This window comes from Canis lupus, chromosome 3, assembly GCF_003254725.2.
Source record: "Canis lupus dingo isolate Sandy chromosome 3, ASM325472v2, whole genome shotgun sequence".
Classification (NCBI taxonomy): domain Eukaryota; kingdom Metazoa; phylum Chordata; class Mammalia; order Carnivora; family Canidae; genus Canis; species Canis lupus.
Genome location: NC_064245.1, coordinates 41,749,558 through 41,766,913, shown reverse-complemented (window position 1 = coordinate 41,766,913; position 17,356 = coordinate 41,749,558). Strand labels below are relative to the sequence as shown.

At 39.6% G+C, this 17,356-nt stretch overlaps 1 long non-coding RNA gene across 1 annotated transcript in view; it reads left to right on the top strand.

Annotated features, from left to right (window-relative positions):
• The first annotated feature begins 385 nt into the window (after nucleotides 1-385).
• LOC118354356 (uncharacterized) overlaps nucleotides 386-17,356 on the top strand; it is an 86,038-nt gene continuing 69,067 nt past the window's right edge. Inside the window, exon 1 of the long non-coding RNA XR_004814770.2 lies at nucleotides 386-905. This is a non-coding gene — a long non-coding RNA (uncharacterized LOC118354356). The remainder of the gene's footprint in view (nucleotides 906-17,356) is intronic.

Sequence of the window (17,356 nt, the reverse complement as noted above, 5' to 3'; positions counted from 1 at the left end):
CCGTCCGCCGCGGGCCCCGAGCGGGGGAAGGGGGGCCCAGACAGGCTGCCCCGCGTGCCCAGGGCGCGTCCCCGCGGCGGCCGCCAGGGGGCGCGGCAGGCGCCGGGGAGAGCCGGCCGGCGGAGAGTCGCCTCCCTTCGGGAGAGGAAATGTGGGGGCCCGGACAGGGGGCTGGCGGGGCTGGGTCGCGCTGGCCGGGCCTCCACGACCCGCAGCCCGCCCCGGGCGCTCCTCGCGGCCGCACGCGGCTCCGGGCTCCTCCACGTGGGCGGCTGCGGGGAGCGACCGAGGCGCGTGCACCGCGCGGGACTGCGGGGCCCCGGGGTGGGGGCGGGGGGCGTGTCCGAGGGGCCGCCGAGGGGCGGGGCGGGGGGGGCCGGGGCCGGGGCTCGCCCGGGTCTCCCGGCTGGTGTCGGGACCCGGGAGCGTGCCGCACGCGCGCGCGATCCGTGGTCACTGCGGAAACCCACCCGCACCTGCCTCGGGTCCTCCCGAACACGCCTCTCTAGTTTCGTTTGCTACGCAAGTGACTAGAAACCAACACCAATTGCAGGTCTCCTTGGTGGCTTTCTTGAATGTGACCAAGGAGAGGTTTCCCCAAAGCGAGACTGCCCTAGGACTGCCATCTAATGAATAAATGCTGCGGAGACCAGGTTCTCAAAGGAGACACAGACGCAGCAACGGCTGGAGAAAGGAGTTTGAAATACGTGGACTTTTAAAAATAGTGATTGGACCACGTGTCGTCTGTAATGTGGTCGGGTTTCATGACTCAGGCTAATTGATGTCAATAATAAATAAAAAGAAGATGGCTAATAAAAGAGTTGTGAATGTCTAGATCGAGTGGAAGTGTTTGTCTCATAAACAATCAGGCTGTCTGGTAAGAGGGGATCTGTTCTAAAGGAAAGGTAGGTTTCTTTTTTTTTACTCTCATTGTAAAAGACCTGCGCGTTACATTATGCATCCCATCGTTCGTAAATAATTTTTTTAATCAACTGAGAAAACACGTCAGGAGCTATCACGATGGAAACCTAGCCCTTTCCCCCCTATATTTATTTCCTAGATCATTTTTCCCCTTGGAAATTTTTAGCTCAACTCAGTGAGTCAGTTGTATAGAAGAGAAATGAATCTTTTTTTTTTCTTTTTTAGTTAAGAGAGTCATTCATATGGGATTTGTTTTTGTTTAACTGAAATTCAGCTTGATTTTCAAATACAGTGTTCCAGTTTTAGATGTTTCTGGATATTAACAAAGGAAGAAACAATCTTTAAAGAGAAACTCACATTTAGCATGTATCATTTAAAAATAGGTACTATATGTGAATAATTAAAATTTAGTTTACTAATTTTTAAGCATTTCTTCAGAGAGGTCCCTGCATGAGGTTCGTCTTATACCTACAGATCCATTCTGCAGCTAAATATAAAGCACTATCAGTACTATATTCTCATCATATTTAGTGTTCAGAATTTTCAAATACATGCGTATATATTAAGACAAAAGTTTAGAGCCGGTTTTTAAAAGGTGAATGCTAATAGAAGATCTTTACTACACAATATATTTCAAGAATTAGTAATAAAAATGCCCATCGAGTTGTCCCTGAGAACATACGGAGGTTTATGGAATAGAGAGAAATGCATAGTTATTTATATTATAGGGTTTTTCTTTTTTTTGACCCAAATGATTTTTTGTGATTTTTTTCAATGTTTGTGTTTTCCTGAAGTAGTCGGAAATAAATAAGATTAAGTTATTTTGGATAGTAAAGTTAGATGCTTACTATTATAGGGCTTAATATTAAGAAGAGTGAGAATTTAGATTGCTTTTCAGCTCTAACTTGATCATGTAGAGAAAGAGGGTGATTTGAATTTTCTTCAAGGATTACATCCTACATATCAAAGTCAAACTTATTTTTTTCAACCTTGGAAATAAAATCATGTAGTAAAACATTAATTGGAGGCTTTGCTTTATAATAGCACTGACAATGCATCACACTTTTTGTTTTACACAATTTTCCTCAGGTATCTTATAATTTCCCTTTCATTTGGAGCTGAAAACTGGTTGCTCATTTTCACTTTTTAAAAACTGTTTACTTGAAAAGTTTTATTTCAAAATATTCTGCTAAATGTACCAGACGCCCCCAAAATGCAATATTTGCCAAGTGAAAATCTGAGAAACAGCACAGATGACAATTGATAAGTATTATAAGTACATGATACATTGTGAAATATTTCCAGAAAGAAATATTATTCAAAGAAAAAGTGGATAAACCACAGCCACATACAACACAGGCAAATCTTTGAAACATAAATTTTAAAAAAATGCAAGTTCTGGAAAAGCACACATGACACCATTTTGATAAAGCAAGGACATTTGATAAAAGCAAGGACAACAAAAAGCAAGTGGCAATTTTTTTTAAAGCAAGTAAATAAATAAATATTTTTGTCTTGTTTTACTTTTGTTTTAGCAAGTGGATTAGTAAAGAATACAAAACATAGGATCCTGGTTACCTCTGGGAGGGAGTGGAGAGAACCCCAAAGGCAAATGCAATTGGTTCTCAGAACTATGTTCATTCTCAGGTTGGGTGGTGAACTTACAGATTTCCACTTTATAATTATGCCTTATAACAGATACATATATTACACATATTTTTGTATGTATAAAATATTAAAGAAGGTGATAAAAATATGGGAGTCAAAAAAGAGTTTTCCAATATGATCCTTCCAGATTCTAAGATGTTTATGTAAACAGCTCAGAAGAATTAAAGAATCATTAAAATGATATGGCTAATCAAGGTCCTATCCTTAAGGATACATTTCAAAAGAATGTGTACCCACAACTTATCAATGCAACTCAAGAAATAAAAATCATGAAATAAAAAATGTAGAAGAATTCACTTCACAGGTAATCAGGCTTATTAATGAAAAGTGCATTATGTAAACTGTCTGGCAATTTCCTGTAAGGTTAAACAAGCGCCTAACTTACAATCCAGCAATTCTAACTGTAGCTATTTAACCAAAAGAAATGAAAATAAGACCACAACAAAGACCTCTGTAGGAATGGTGGTAGCTGCTTTATTAGTAATAGCAACAAACTGGAAACAACCCAAAAGAAGAATGGATAAACAAATCATGATGTATCCATTTGATCCAATATTGCTTAACAATAAAAAGGAGCAAACTATTAAAACATACAAAAACACGGATGAGCCTAAAAAGCATAATGTATAAGTCAGGCACAAGAGTATGCGTTACATTAGCTGGTTCAGATAAAGTTCGGCAGCAGGCAAAACTTGCTTATCATTGATTTTTATCAATGAGATAAAAATCAGAATCATAGTTGCCTTTGGTGGAGGTGGCAGGGTTGTGAATGACTAGGAAGATGCACAAAGAACTTTCCAGGTTTATGATAATGCTCTGTGTCTTAATTGGGGTATGGGCCATGGTAGTGTATGCATTTATCAAAAACACATCGAACTATATACTTGATGGTTGCATTTCATTGTGTGTAATTATATCTGAATTTTAAAAGTTTTAAGGAGTGTATTGTTTAATTTAGAAATTTTGTAGCTGTTCTAAAAAAGAAAGCACAATGCTTTCCATTTTTGCTGTTGTATGAGTTCACAGAGATGCTCGTCTCCAACATTCATGGCCACAGCTGTCTCTACAGATAAATACACTTTCAGGGGTCCATGTGCCTAAGGTCTCCCACAAAGGACTTTAGCTGTGGTAGGCACCAAAGGGTCCCCACAAAGCAATCCAGGGGAAGGAAAAATACTAGTGAGCTCTAGTTGGTTCAAATCCCTGCATGGCGAAGGCAATGCAAGTCCCCCCAGCCTCCTTGAGATCTGTCTACACTCAACTTGAGATTTTCCAGTAGATTGGCACAGATAGGCAGCTCACAGGGCCATAAATGTTACACTCCTCCATGATACTTTAAAAGCATTGTGGAGGTTTCAGAGAGAATTCGGACAGAGGCAGTTGGGACATCTTTTTCTGACAACTTCCAGAACCATGTTCGAGTAAAATATCAATAAGGGAAGTTCTTGGAAAAACCTGAGCCAGGAGTGATAGGCATCCTTGGAATCACCATAGATTCAAAGTAGAGGCTGGAAGGCTTCTCTCCCTGCACCAGCGCCCTGAGCATACCCTTCTACAGACTGGCACTGACCTATCCCCAACCTTGACGGTAGATATGTTCAATTCCCCACATAGTGATCTGGAAAATAAGCAACATTGGGAAGACTATAATGGCCTCATCTTTTCCACTTGTCCTTTGCTGTGGTTGGTCTCTGAAATTGATGTACCATCTTTACTCCTCCATGTAATTAATGCATACCAATAGTAAGGCAGACAGAGAGCAAAAAAGATGCTTCTTTGGTTTTGAAATGCATCATAGAAGTACCTGAAAAGTAGGATTAAATAAAAATTTCTGTCCCCTCTGATTAATACCACCAGCTCTGAGATGTTTTTAAAGCAGCAGGCCAGAAGGAGAAAAACTGCTCCTCTGTCTGCCCTGCCCTACTCTGTAGTGCTGTGTGACTCTGCATGTCGCTTTGCCTCTGTGTTTTCTCCTCTGTGAAATGATTATGTTGAAGCAGATCTTTTGGCTGCTGCAATGCCATGATATCTCTCTTTGGCTTTTAATTGAGGGTGGTAGCTTGGTATCACTACACTTTAACTGCATGTCTCCTACCTTTATCTTCCCTATCAAGTAATTAATAGTCTATAAATCAATGCATAAACAAGGGAAGCCAGGCTCAGAGAATAATTGCTTCCTTATTTCTTTTATTAATGCAGATTTTTCACACATTAGGGCTTCTTTTTCTTTCTTTCTTTCTTTCTTTCTTTCTTTCTTTCTTTCTTCTTTCTTTCTTTCTTTCTTTCTTTATCTTTTTGATAAAGATTTTATTCATTTATTTATTTATTTAGAGAGAGGTGAAGAAGCAGAAGGAGACAGAATCTCAAGCAGACTCCATGCACTGAGGGTGGAGCCCCACGTGAGGCTCTATCTCACTACCCAGCAATCATGGCCTGAGCAAAAATCAAGAGTCAGCCACTTAACCAACTGAGCCACCCAGATGCCCCCACACATTAGGGTTTTTTAGAGTGGAACACATATTTTAGAACTTCAAAATTATCATAAATATTCTTCTAAGAATATGGTATGAAGAGACAAATGGATACCTCACTACAGCAGGTAAAAGTGGCCATAGATGATCCACAAAAGGAATAATCTCCCAAATGATTATTGAAAATGCTCCTGCAAGGGATACCTGGGTGGCTCAGTGGTTGAGCCTCTGCCTTCAGCTCAGGTCGTGATCCCACGGTCCTGAGATGGAGTCCCACATCTGTTCCCTACAGGGAGCCTGTTTCTCCCTCAGCCTCTGTCTCTGCTTCTCTCTGTGTGCCTCTTATGAAAAAATAAATAAAATTAAAAAAAAAAAAAAAGGAAAGAAAATGTCCTCTTTGGGATATTAAGTTCCAGTGGAAACCTTATTCTGTAGGATACTTTTATGCATTTCTTCAGGGGTTTTTCTTTCTTTCTTTCTTTTTTTAAACAACTACAATGTGTCTGGCTCCTTACTAGCAGCAAACTCTGTTTCTGGCCTCAAGGATACACTCTAACTATAACTTTAAGTGAGATCTTAAAGTTATGCAGATGTCTGTGCTCTGCAGTGTTGAGACCACCTCAGGAGAAATCAAGTTGTTTACATTTGTCCTTGGAGGATCATTGATCAACAATAGAACTGAATACTGACGCAGAGGCAGGAGTAGGAAAGGGCTGGTTGCTATATCCCATGAGGGATGATTAAGACATAAAGACATGAAGAGAAGTCTTGTAAGACTTCTGGTTTTATATACCTGGAAAATGATTATTAGGCTTGACCCAAGTAACTCCAATGTGCAGAGCTAGACTAATAGGAAGGAAAACAGATTTCAGTTCTTTTTTTTGAGAATGCTTCTTCCTTTCCAATAGAAACAAATAACCAGCATTATCTTGCAGCTTCCCTCTGCCTTGTATGGGAAATAACTGCATTATTGGGAAGTTCTTACAGAAGCTCCATACCTACTGGGGAAGTTGTCCAAAGAAGTACTTGATTAACTGATAGGATAACAGGTGACATCTGAGGTCCCTGGTTATTTAAATTCTACTTCTATGCTTGGATTACTGTATCTGATGGCCACCAAAGGAGCCTAGCTTTGCTTTAAATGAATAGGGATGAGCTTCAAAGTTGAAGATGTATTAGTTTAATAGGATCCTGAATTTATCTTATATTATAGAAACCCTGTTGAGATAGTTCCTGAAAGAGGTCCAAGGCACAGTTCCAACAGGCTAAAAAGTCAAGTTAGGAAGTTTGTGATTGCTTTCAAATCAGCCACATTATGGGAGATGGTTGATCCAGGTAGGAGCCAGAAGGAGATTAAGATAATGCTGTGCTAGTGTGCTAGTGGCAAATGTTTGACAATAAGCTGGGGGTGAGGGGCCTGATTTGTAGAGTTTGTCAACGTCCTCTGTGCAACTATTCCATCCTGGCTAATTTAAGCTACCAATGTGAGATCACTGAGTACACAGTTTGAGGGAAAAAAACACCTAGATTTTGTGAGACTCTATGATCACTGGGTTATGATATCAGAACCTTTGTAACAAGTTAAATACGTATTCAGTAAGAAACTTATAAGCAACACAGTGCAAATATGACAATAGCTAAAAACCGGAAATTCACAGAAGATACCAGAACAGCCAATAAGCGTGAAAAAAATATTCTGTAACCTGGTTGACAGAATTAAGGATTGGACAATACCCACTGTTCATGGGGATGAATGGGGGAATTAAGTTCTTATTCACTGCTACTGGGAAAATAAATTAAATGAATCCGTTTTGGAGAGCAACATGGCAATATCTGTAAGGTTAAAGATGTACCTACCCCACAACCCAGCGATTCTATTCATAAACAGTATACCCTAAAATCCCTTGACATTTACACCAGAAGACACATATGAGAATGTTAATTGGAACATTGTTTTCAATACTAGAAAACTAGAAACAATCTAATTACTTCTGAGGGGAAGGATGAATAATAGTGCATTATTCATACAATAGGATACTATACAGAGGTTAAAAGAATGAACTAGATCTAAGTGAATCAACAAATAAATTTAACAACCAATATTGTATAAAGAGGCAATTTGCAAAAGTTATATAACCACATGTTACTGTTAATGTAACTATTAACATAAAAACAATAGCATATATTATTAATAGAAATATACATATGTGGCATAAGTATAAAATATGCATGGAAATAATAACAACTTCAGACATTATCTCTGGGAATGAGGGGAGAGGAAGGAATAGAGTAATTTTAACTGTATTGGTAATACTTTATTTCTTGAAAAGCCAAAAGAAATTTATAACAAATTGGAGAAAATATTAGTATCTATTCAACCTGGATAATGGGTACATATGTATCTTTTCGATTATTTTCTGTACTTTTCTGTATGTCTGAGCTATTTTATAATTTTTTTGTCTTTTGTTAAAACTTTTAAATTTTAGAACAGTTTTAGATTTATGGGTTAGTACAAACATAGCACAGAGATTTCACATATACCTTGAACCCAGTTTCCCCTATTATTAACATCTTTTATTAGTATGATACATTTGTCACAATTAATGAGCCAATATTTACACATTATTTTGATTAACTAAAGTTCATACTTTATTTAGATTTTCTCAGTTTTCCCCTAATGCCTATTTCCTGGTTCGGAATCCCATCGGGGGTCCCACATCACATTTAGATATAATATCTCCTTGGGCCGCTCTTGTCCAAGATAGCTTCTTAGATTTCCTTTGTTTCTGATGACCTTAACAGCTTTGAGAAGTACTGCTCAGGTATTTTGTAGAATGTCTCTCACCTGGAATTTGTCTGGTATTTTTCTCAGGATTAGACTGCACTAATGTATTTTGGGGAGGAAAATTGTGGAGGGAAAGTGCTGTTCTTATCATATCTTATCAAGGATATATACTGATTTATCACTCTGGATGTTGACTACAACCACCTGGCTGAGGTAGCGTTTATCAGATTTTTCTACTGCAGAGTTACTCTTTCTCCCCTGTCTTTCCATACCATCCTCTTTGAAAGAAAATCACTATGCTTAAAGAATACAGAGATATACTCTCTCTCTTTCAGGGTGAAGTATCACCATAAATTATTAGAAGTTTTGCATGGGGGATTTGTCTATCTTCTTTCTTTCTTTCTTTCTTTCTTTCTTTCTTTCTTTCTTTCTTTCTTTTTCTCTTTCTTTTTCAATTTATTCATTCAGAGAGAGAGGCAGAGACAAAGGCAGAAGGAGAAGCAGTCTCCACACAGGGAGCCCGACATGGGACTCGATCCCGGGTCTCCAGGATCACGCCCTGGGCTGAAGGCCACGCCAAACCGCTGCACCACCAGGGCTGCCCTGTTTATTTCTTTAATCATTATTTCTAAAAAAAAAAAAAAAAAATTATTATTTCTATCGGTAAAGACTCATGTATATTTATTTCATATTTTGGGTTATATTCCAATATTACTTTACCTTTTTTTGTTCAATTGCTCTAGCTTTGGCTATTGGAAGCTCCTTTGGTTGGCTCCTGGGTCCCCACCATTGAACTTTGTCGGTTCTTGGGAGGTTTCCCTTCAATCTTCCTTATTTTCTGGCCCTATAAGATATTCCAGGTTTGTCTTATGTATCTCCTGCCCCAGTCCTGGAATCATTTTCCCAAGAGCTCTCATTCCTTCTAATGGGGAATCCTATTAATATACCAAAATTTGGGTACTAGGTGTGCTTGTTACTCCTAAGCCCTCCTAGCTGGCAAAACAAGGGAATGTATGTGTATACAAATATGCATTTACACAAATCTGTATTTAAATTCAACTAAATATAAACTCCTACTGGAGTCTCATACCCAATCCCCAGCTCTAACCCGTTAGCCCATGGGTCATTCTGACCTTCTCCCCTTGCTCCCACTCCAACAGTGAGAAACCTGGCTCTCACCATCTGCCATCAATTTACTTATTGCTCCATTTACAATTTTCTTAAAAATAAAAATAAAAGCTCTAGGGAGATGCTTCCACTTATTATGTTATCCAGACCAAAGATGCACACTATTCACAGAGCAAACATTTGCCAGGAAAGGACATTTCATGTCATGATCCATTTATAACCCAGATCTCCCTCTGGAGCCTAGTACCCGTCCAGTGGGCATTCATGGAAACACAGGCAAAAATGTCCTTTCAAAATAAGTCCTGGAAGCCCATATAGGAAAAATTAAGACCACCAAAGCACACTTGGGAGGGCTTCTTGAAGATTAGCCAAAACGAAGAGGTGTGGGCCTCAAACCAACAGGAAAACCAAGATCAGAAACATTGAGTTTCAGCAGCAGTTCCTAATCTCCTTTGAATAAATGGACCCCTTCAAAACTCAGAAGGGGGCCATGGACCCTCAACCTAGGAAAGCAATCATGTGGATCAAGTAGCATGAAAAAATTATCCCATGGTGGGGGAGACCTCATCTCTAAGCCCATTCTTGAAACTCAGGTTAAGAAAACCTTGCGTATATAATACAAAAGTCAAGTTTGTCAGTTTGCTTTTCTGTCAATAAGGAGGGGTGAGCAACTGGGCCCAGGGTGAGGACTATGTTCTTTGAGTGTGGCTGTTTTCAGGATGGGCAAAGCTCCTATCTTCCAGGTGTGGACCTAGGGTCTGTCACTGGCATCTGCCAGTTCACTTTTATGGTTACCTCCCACTTACAGCAAATAGCAAGTGACACTGGCTTTCTATTTATGGGATAATAAATAATTTTTCTATTAAAATCAGTATGTGTTATTTATTTATTTATTTATTATTTATTTATTTATTTATTTATTTAGATTTTATTTATTTGAGAAAGAGAGCACAAGTAGGGGGTAGGGCAGAGGGAGAGGGAGAAGTAGGTTCCCTGCTGGGCAAGGAGCCCGAAATGGGGCTCAATCCCAGAACCCTGAGATCATAACCTGAGATGAAGGCAGCCACTTAATCAACTGATCCACATAGGTGCCCCTGTTTTTGTTTTAAATCAGTTTAAAAAAATATATGAAGTGATATTTGGGACAGTAGAGAACTGAGGTCCTAAAAATAGGTGCAAAAAGAGATGTCTTGAGTATAATGAAAAGTTCAGATGTTTTGGTGTCAGAAGGAGGTGGATTCAAACCCTCTCTTTGTTAATTGCCAGTTACGTGATCTTGGGTATGTGAAACTTTCCTCATCTGTAGAATGGCAGATAGGGGCACATGGCTGGCACAGTCTATTGAGCTTCCAACTCTTGGTTTCAGCTCTGGTCATGATCTCAGGGTTGTGGGATTTAGGCCCATATTGGGCTCCACGCTGAGTGGGGAATCTGCTTGGGACTGTCTCCCTTTCCCTCTTGCTCCGCCCCCCACACACACTTGCTCTTTCTCTCTCTAAATAAATAAATAAATAATCTAAAAAAAGAATGGCAATAATAAATTTGGCATGGAGGGCAGATTCCTGTATCACTCATATCAGAATCAGTGGAAATACTTGTAAAACAGGACTTCCCAGGCTGCCACCCCACAATTTTTTTGTCATGTGGAATCCTAAGGGGAAAAGCCTAGATATCCACATTTAAACAAGGGTCCCCAATGATTTTTTTTTATGACGTTCTGTGGACTTTGGAGAAGATAAAATGCACAAAAATACACTTGGCACACGGGAGCAGGAAGGACACTGTTGCTTTGGACAGCCCAGCATCTGAACTTCATCTCTTTTAGAAGGGGATGCCAAGGGCCCGCCCAGGATCGTAATGGATGGCTACGCAGGTTGTATACTGCACATAAGTCTAATGACTAGCACCTGAGAATTGTGCAGAGCATAAACTGCGTGGTCATACATGCCCTCCTTCTTAGAAGGAAGTCAGATGATCTAGACCCCTTGGTTTTCTCTCCTTTTTTGAGCCTGTTCTGCCAGCCTTCCTTATGATCTTCAGCTACACAGCAACCTTCCGACCTTCACTGACCAGCAGGCCTGGAATTGAATTTTGTTCTTTGTAATCAAGACACTTGACAGGATGAGTGACCAATGACTGCTTTGTTCCTTTCCATCAATGGATCCTCAGTGGTGTCCTTGCGATTTGGGAAGTGCTATAGTGACTCTCCCTGAGAAGATCTGACTGGTCCCCAATCCAAGTTCTGTTCTGCTTCAAGCTGTCTTATAGGTTGGATCTTGGCTCAATAGTTCACTTGGAAAGAATAATTCTACTACTTAAAAAAAAAACGTTTGAAAACCACTGCATGTGTGGTGTAGACACTGTGTGGTGCAGATAGCAATGATGCCTCTGAGGTGAAGCCTCAGGTCAGTGGAGACTGAGGCTGAATCCTGGCATCTATAGGTCTCCCTAAAGGCAAAGCCGCCAAGGGCCTCATTTCAACTGGTAGGTGCTAAGTCCCATTACCTAAGTAGGGGAAATTGTAGAGGTCTCTCAAAACTGTCCTCTCCTGCCCATGGGAAGATGGATGGTGTCCAGTGATGAGAAGTAAAAGGGGGAGTTGATGTGACAGGATCACTTTGTCAATCAAAAGCCCTCCCACCTCGGGAGGAGGGAATAGGAGGGAACCCCTTAAGAATCTCCCAAGACAACAGCCAACAAAAGGGTGCCAAAGTCATTACTAAGGGGCCAAAGGATAAAGGGCGTGTGGTACTTTCCTTTGCCATGGGGTCACTGGCTGAGGGAGTGAGAGTGAAGAAAGATAAAGCAGTTTGGACATTTCCCTGAAGGAGCCAGAGTTCTCCCCACCCCAAATCTGCAGCACTTGGAACATAAAAATAGAGATGTTTCCTTGCTCTCCAAAATTTGACATTTGCAACAGAGGTATTAAATTTTCATTGCACATTTCCTCTTGGTTCACAACTAAGATAGGAGAAAGAATTTCTCCAACAAAAGATGATATGTTGAATATTCTTACAAAAGTCATTCCATTCACCTGTTTAGCTGCCACTGGGTTGAGGTGCTGCTGGCTTTTTGCTTTTCAATGGACCATAAACACAGAGGGTTGTGCTTGGCTTACTTTTATTGTTATATACCAGGCTCTTCTCTTGTTTTACTAATTGTTCTCTTTTATCTTCATACCCCACTCCCATCCCCCTCCTTAACCTCCTTATTAACATATAGGTAGGCAGGTGTATGTAATGTAAAAGCCAGGTTACAGAGAAAGACACACAGTATCAAGGTACAGCAGCATTTGGGAGGGAGGTCATCTGATGGAAGTTGTGACCCCTCTCCCTGGGAAAATCTGTCTTTATTCAAATGTACAACTTTTGCAACTTCCAGGGTCCAGGAACCCCTAATTCTCTGCCTGGATAGTCTTTGTTTTGTTTTGTTTTTTAAGATTTATTTATTCATTCATGATAGACAGAGAGAGAGGCAGAGACACAGGAGAAGGGAGAAGCAGGCTCCAGCCCGACATGGGACTTGATCCCGGGACTCCAGGATCATGCCCTGGGCCAAAGGCAGGTGCCAAACCGCGGAGCCACTCAGGGATCCCCCTTGGATAGTCTTTGAATCCCAAGTTTATTACTCCATGTTTTAAGAAAATTGTGAGAAATAGCAAAGTATTTGGATTGCAGACTCTTTAAAATGGACTGTACCTTTTATTTATTATAAAGTAGTGGAATAACCAAATTGCAATGAAATAGAAATGCTGTATTCAAGAATGGACAAGGATTATTTCTATTTAGTGCAACCCAAATATTGCTTGGATATAAACAGATTCTTCTGGAAGACGAAGAAAAGAACTTAGCTTTGTTGGGGGCTTATTTTCAGCCAAGCATTGTGTTTTATGTACTATTTCCCTTTCCTTAACCTACAGAGGCAGTCATCGTTCTCTTGGCCATTTTTACAGATGAGAAAACTTGAAGTGTAAGGACAGGACAAAGTTTCCCAAGGTGGTACAACTTGTAATGTTAAGTTAAAAAGTCTGCCTTAAACACAGACATGGAGAACATTTTAAAAAATATACTATTTACACGGGCGCCTGGATGACTCAGTCAGTTGGGCAACAAATTCTTGATTTCATCTCGGGTCATGATCTCAGGGCATGGGATCAAGCTCTGCATGGGGCTGCGCATGGAGTGTGGAGCCTGCTTAAGAGTCTTCCTCTCTCCCTCCTTCGGCTCCTCCCCCCACCCGGTGCTCATGCTCTCTCTCTCTCTCTCTCTCTCTCTCTCTCTCTCTCTCAAAAAATCAGTTAAGAGTACTACTTGAGGTTTTGACTCAGGTCATGATCTTGGTGTCATAAGATCCAGCCCCACAATGGGCTCTGCCCTCAGTGCAGAGTCTGCTTTAAAGTCTTTCTCCCAGGATGCCTGGGTGGCTCAGTAGTTGAGTGTCTGCCTTTGGCTCAGGTCATGATCCTGGGGTCCTGGGATCGAGTCCCACACAGAGCTCCCTGCAAGGAGCCTGCTGCTCCTTCTGCCTATGTCTCTGCCTCTCTCTGTGTGTCTCTCATGCATAAATAAATAAAATCTTTAAAAAAAAAGGAAAGGGAAGGAATTTTTAAAAGCGCTAGTGTATCTACAACATGTCATACCTTAAAGGAAAAATGCCTCCTTGAACACTACTTACTCATTCACTCCACAAAACCTTGCATCTCTCAGGAAGGAGCAGCCCTGGTTCCCAGACATGGAATCAGCTTTTCCTTCCCCCTACCCTCCCACCCTTTTTTGCCATCTGCACCATTGCAAATGATTTGTAGGCAGTTTGCATCACTTTGTTCACTAATGTTACTTAGGGGCCTGTGTGTGTATAGGAAGCATTCAGTACACGTCTGCTAAACTGAGTTGATCTCCTACCTTTTTAATTGAGCACATTTTTAATGCAGAGAAATAAGAAGAAATGTTTTGAAGAGACACATTATCCGCATGCCAGGATTTGCAGCAAATAATAACATTTTCTCATTTTTGCTTTAGACCTTTGTTTGCTTTAAGGAAATGAAATTTACAGATGGTTTTACTCTGGTTTCATTCTCCTCCTGCCCACTGCAGAGAAAACTATGATCATTACTTTGGCATATATCCTCCTGATATATATTTTTATACTTTTACTGCACATAATCCTTAGTATTATTTTACACAACTTAAAACTTTTACATTTTCTGTACCTTGGTGCTTAAACATGTGTTTTCAAGATCTATTCACATTGATGCTATACATCTCATTTATTTCTTTGTTATTATGTAATGTCCCATAATTTGAATATACTGTGTTTTACTTGTGCATTCCCAAGTGAGAGGCATTTAGAGGCTTCCTGTCCAATTCTTCACTGTGACACACAATGCCGTAATGAACGGCATTTTCCTTTTTACAACTTGGGTTACTTTTTGTACAAATGACCTAATATACCATTGGTACGTAGGGGAACTCTGCTAGTAGAACATGAAATTATGTTGGCTTATATGTGATTTTTCCCAATATGTTACTGTTTCAAAATGATTAAAAGATAAAGTCTTAACAATGAATAAAGACCTGAGCTGAAAATCAACAGAAGTATCTTTCTTCCAAGCAAACAGCAACAGGTTTAAACACTTTCCACTGTTAAATGATCAGGAGACAGTTGGGAGTACAGATGAAAAGCACAAAGAAATTGGATCATTCCCCCCTGTATTAAAACCATGGAATAGGGACACCTGGGTGGCTCAGCGGTTGAGCTTCTGCCTTCGCCTTGGGACATGATCCCAGAGTCCCAGAATGGAGTCCCCTATCGAACTTCCTTGTATGGAGCCTGCTTCTCCTGTCTCTGCCTCTCTCTCTGCCTCTCTCTGTGTCTCTCATGAATAAGTAAATAAGATCTTAAACAAACAAACAAACAAACAACAACAACAAAAAAAACTATGGAATGATGAAGAAGACTATCCCAAGGGCCATATTTTTAATTTTAGGAAAATTTTAATGAAAATCCACATCTACCTGTCTAGTAAGGAGCCCCAAAGAACAGATATCTGGGGCTTTCATGGGCATTTGCCAACAATGGATTAACTGTATTGGGTTTTCATCATGATTTAAAAAATATTTTTGTTTTTGTTACTTCTTGGGTGACAAAATTCCACATGTTTGGGTGATCTTCCCCAATCCTGTTTTTCCTGTGAGACTTGCTATTTTTGGTGGAGGAATTTGCATTTATTTCCTTAAGTGCATGTGTAAGAGTTTCTCTAGTGTATGAACCTAGCAGTGGAATTTCTGGGTCAAGGGGATGTTCATTTTCAAACTATTCTAGATTTTTCCAAATTTCTCTTTATAGTGGCTTCACCAATTTATACTCCCATCAGGAGAGTCCTTATTCCTGCTTCCATGCTATTACCTGATGTTGTTAAACTTTATTTTTACCAATATCATGGGTATAAGATGCCTTTTCATGGTTGTTTTAATTTGCATTCCCCCCGTTACTACTGAAACTGAGAATATTTTTATTTGTTTATTGGCCATCCCAGTTTCCTCTTCTGGGTATTAGCAGTTCAACACTTTGTCAATTTTGAAGCTGAATTGTTTGTCTTTTTCTTATTGATTTACAGGAATTCTTTATGCATTCTTGACATAAATCCTTTGCCTATTAAATTTCTGCTTTTATGTTCCCCTCCAGATGTCCCCAGTCTCAGCATAAGTCTCTTTTTTTATATGTCTGATCCACTATAAAATACACTGGGTTGGATTTTTTCTGGAATATATCCTAGGTACCTGTGGCTTTAGATTATACAACTAGATTGTACAACTGGAAATGTTCAAAACTCAAATGTTTATAAAGATTTTTGTTTTCCTATCTATACTTTATCCATTCTTCTATTTATAGTACTTTCTCTTTGTATGAAAGAGTTTTCAAAGCCTACCAAAAGTGATATATCCCCTAACTTGACTGTTGATGAGATTTCTTTCTTTCCTAAGGTTAATAGGAAAAGATTTTTGTGGAAAAAATTCAAGAAGGTTAAACTTCATATTTGAATTGGATCCTTTGTAGATGTCTTACGCCCATGAGAAAACAATATGCTTTATTAAATTCCATGATTTTCTTTTTTAAAATATTCAAGTCATAAGCAATCAATCATCTTTTCCTGACAAGTTACCTAAGAAAAATTTCCTTAAACTAAACAGAATAGAATTTCAGACTAAATTTTAAAAGTGACATTCTGATTAAAAAGAAAAAAAAGATACCTAACTCCTTAAAGAAAATACATGGAGTTTGCCTGGAACTGAAAATTTAGTATGTGGAAATGTGAGGAAAAGATCTAAGTGTTGGCAAAAGATTGCAATAAAGTAAATGATGCGGTTTTCTCAGGGGTGATTTTGCAACTTGAAACATTCCAAAAAGAGTTACTGATCACAAAGTTTCTTTTAGCTTCTAGCCTTGAAATACTTGGCATACATGGAGCTCTTATGGATATTTGGATAAATTAAATTTATATTGACATTTTCTGAAAGTTGGCATAGGTGTCTAGCTGGTGTGGGCACGTGTCAAACAGAACATTTTGAGGCATTCAATTTTACAGCAGATAGGTATCAACATCATACTGTCCCTTCTTGCTCTATATTCTTTTTTTTTTTTTTTAAGATTTTTATTTATTTATTCATGATAGTCACAGAGAGAGAGAGAGAGGCAGAGACACAGGCAGAGGGAGAAGCAGGCTCCATGCACCGGGGGCCCGACGTGGGATTCGATCCCGGGTCTCCAGGATCGCGCCCTGGGCCAAAGGCAGGCGCCAAACCGCTGCGCCACCCAGGGATCCCCCTTGCTCTATATTCTTAAAAGCTGAATCACACTGAGGTTGAAAACATGTCATTATTTTCTGACAGAAAAGCAGCAGATTCCTCAAAAAATTAACCAGAGGATTACCATATGACCTAGCAACTCCATTCTTGGGTATATACCCCAAAGAATCGAAAACAGGGACTTAAAAAAGATATCTGTACACCAGTGCTCATAGAAGCATTATTCTCAATAGCTAAAAGGCGAAAACAATCCAAGAGTCCATCAACAGATGAATGGGTAAGCAAAATGTGGTATATTCATACAATGAATTATTATTTAGCCTTTAAAGGGAAGAAAAGTCTGACATAGGCTATAACACAGATGACCCTTGAAGATGCTATATTAATGAAATAAATCATCCAAAAGGAAACATATTGTATGATTCCACTTATACAAAATATCTAGAATAGACAAATTCATAGAGACAGAAAATAAATTAGAAATAACTGGGGGATGGGAGGAGAGGGGAATGGGAAGTTATTGCTTCATGGATACAGAGTTTCTGTTTAGGGAAGATGAAAAAGTTTTGGGAATAGTG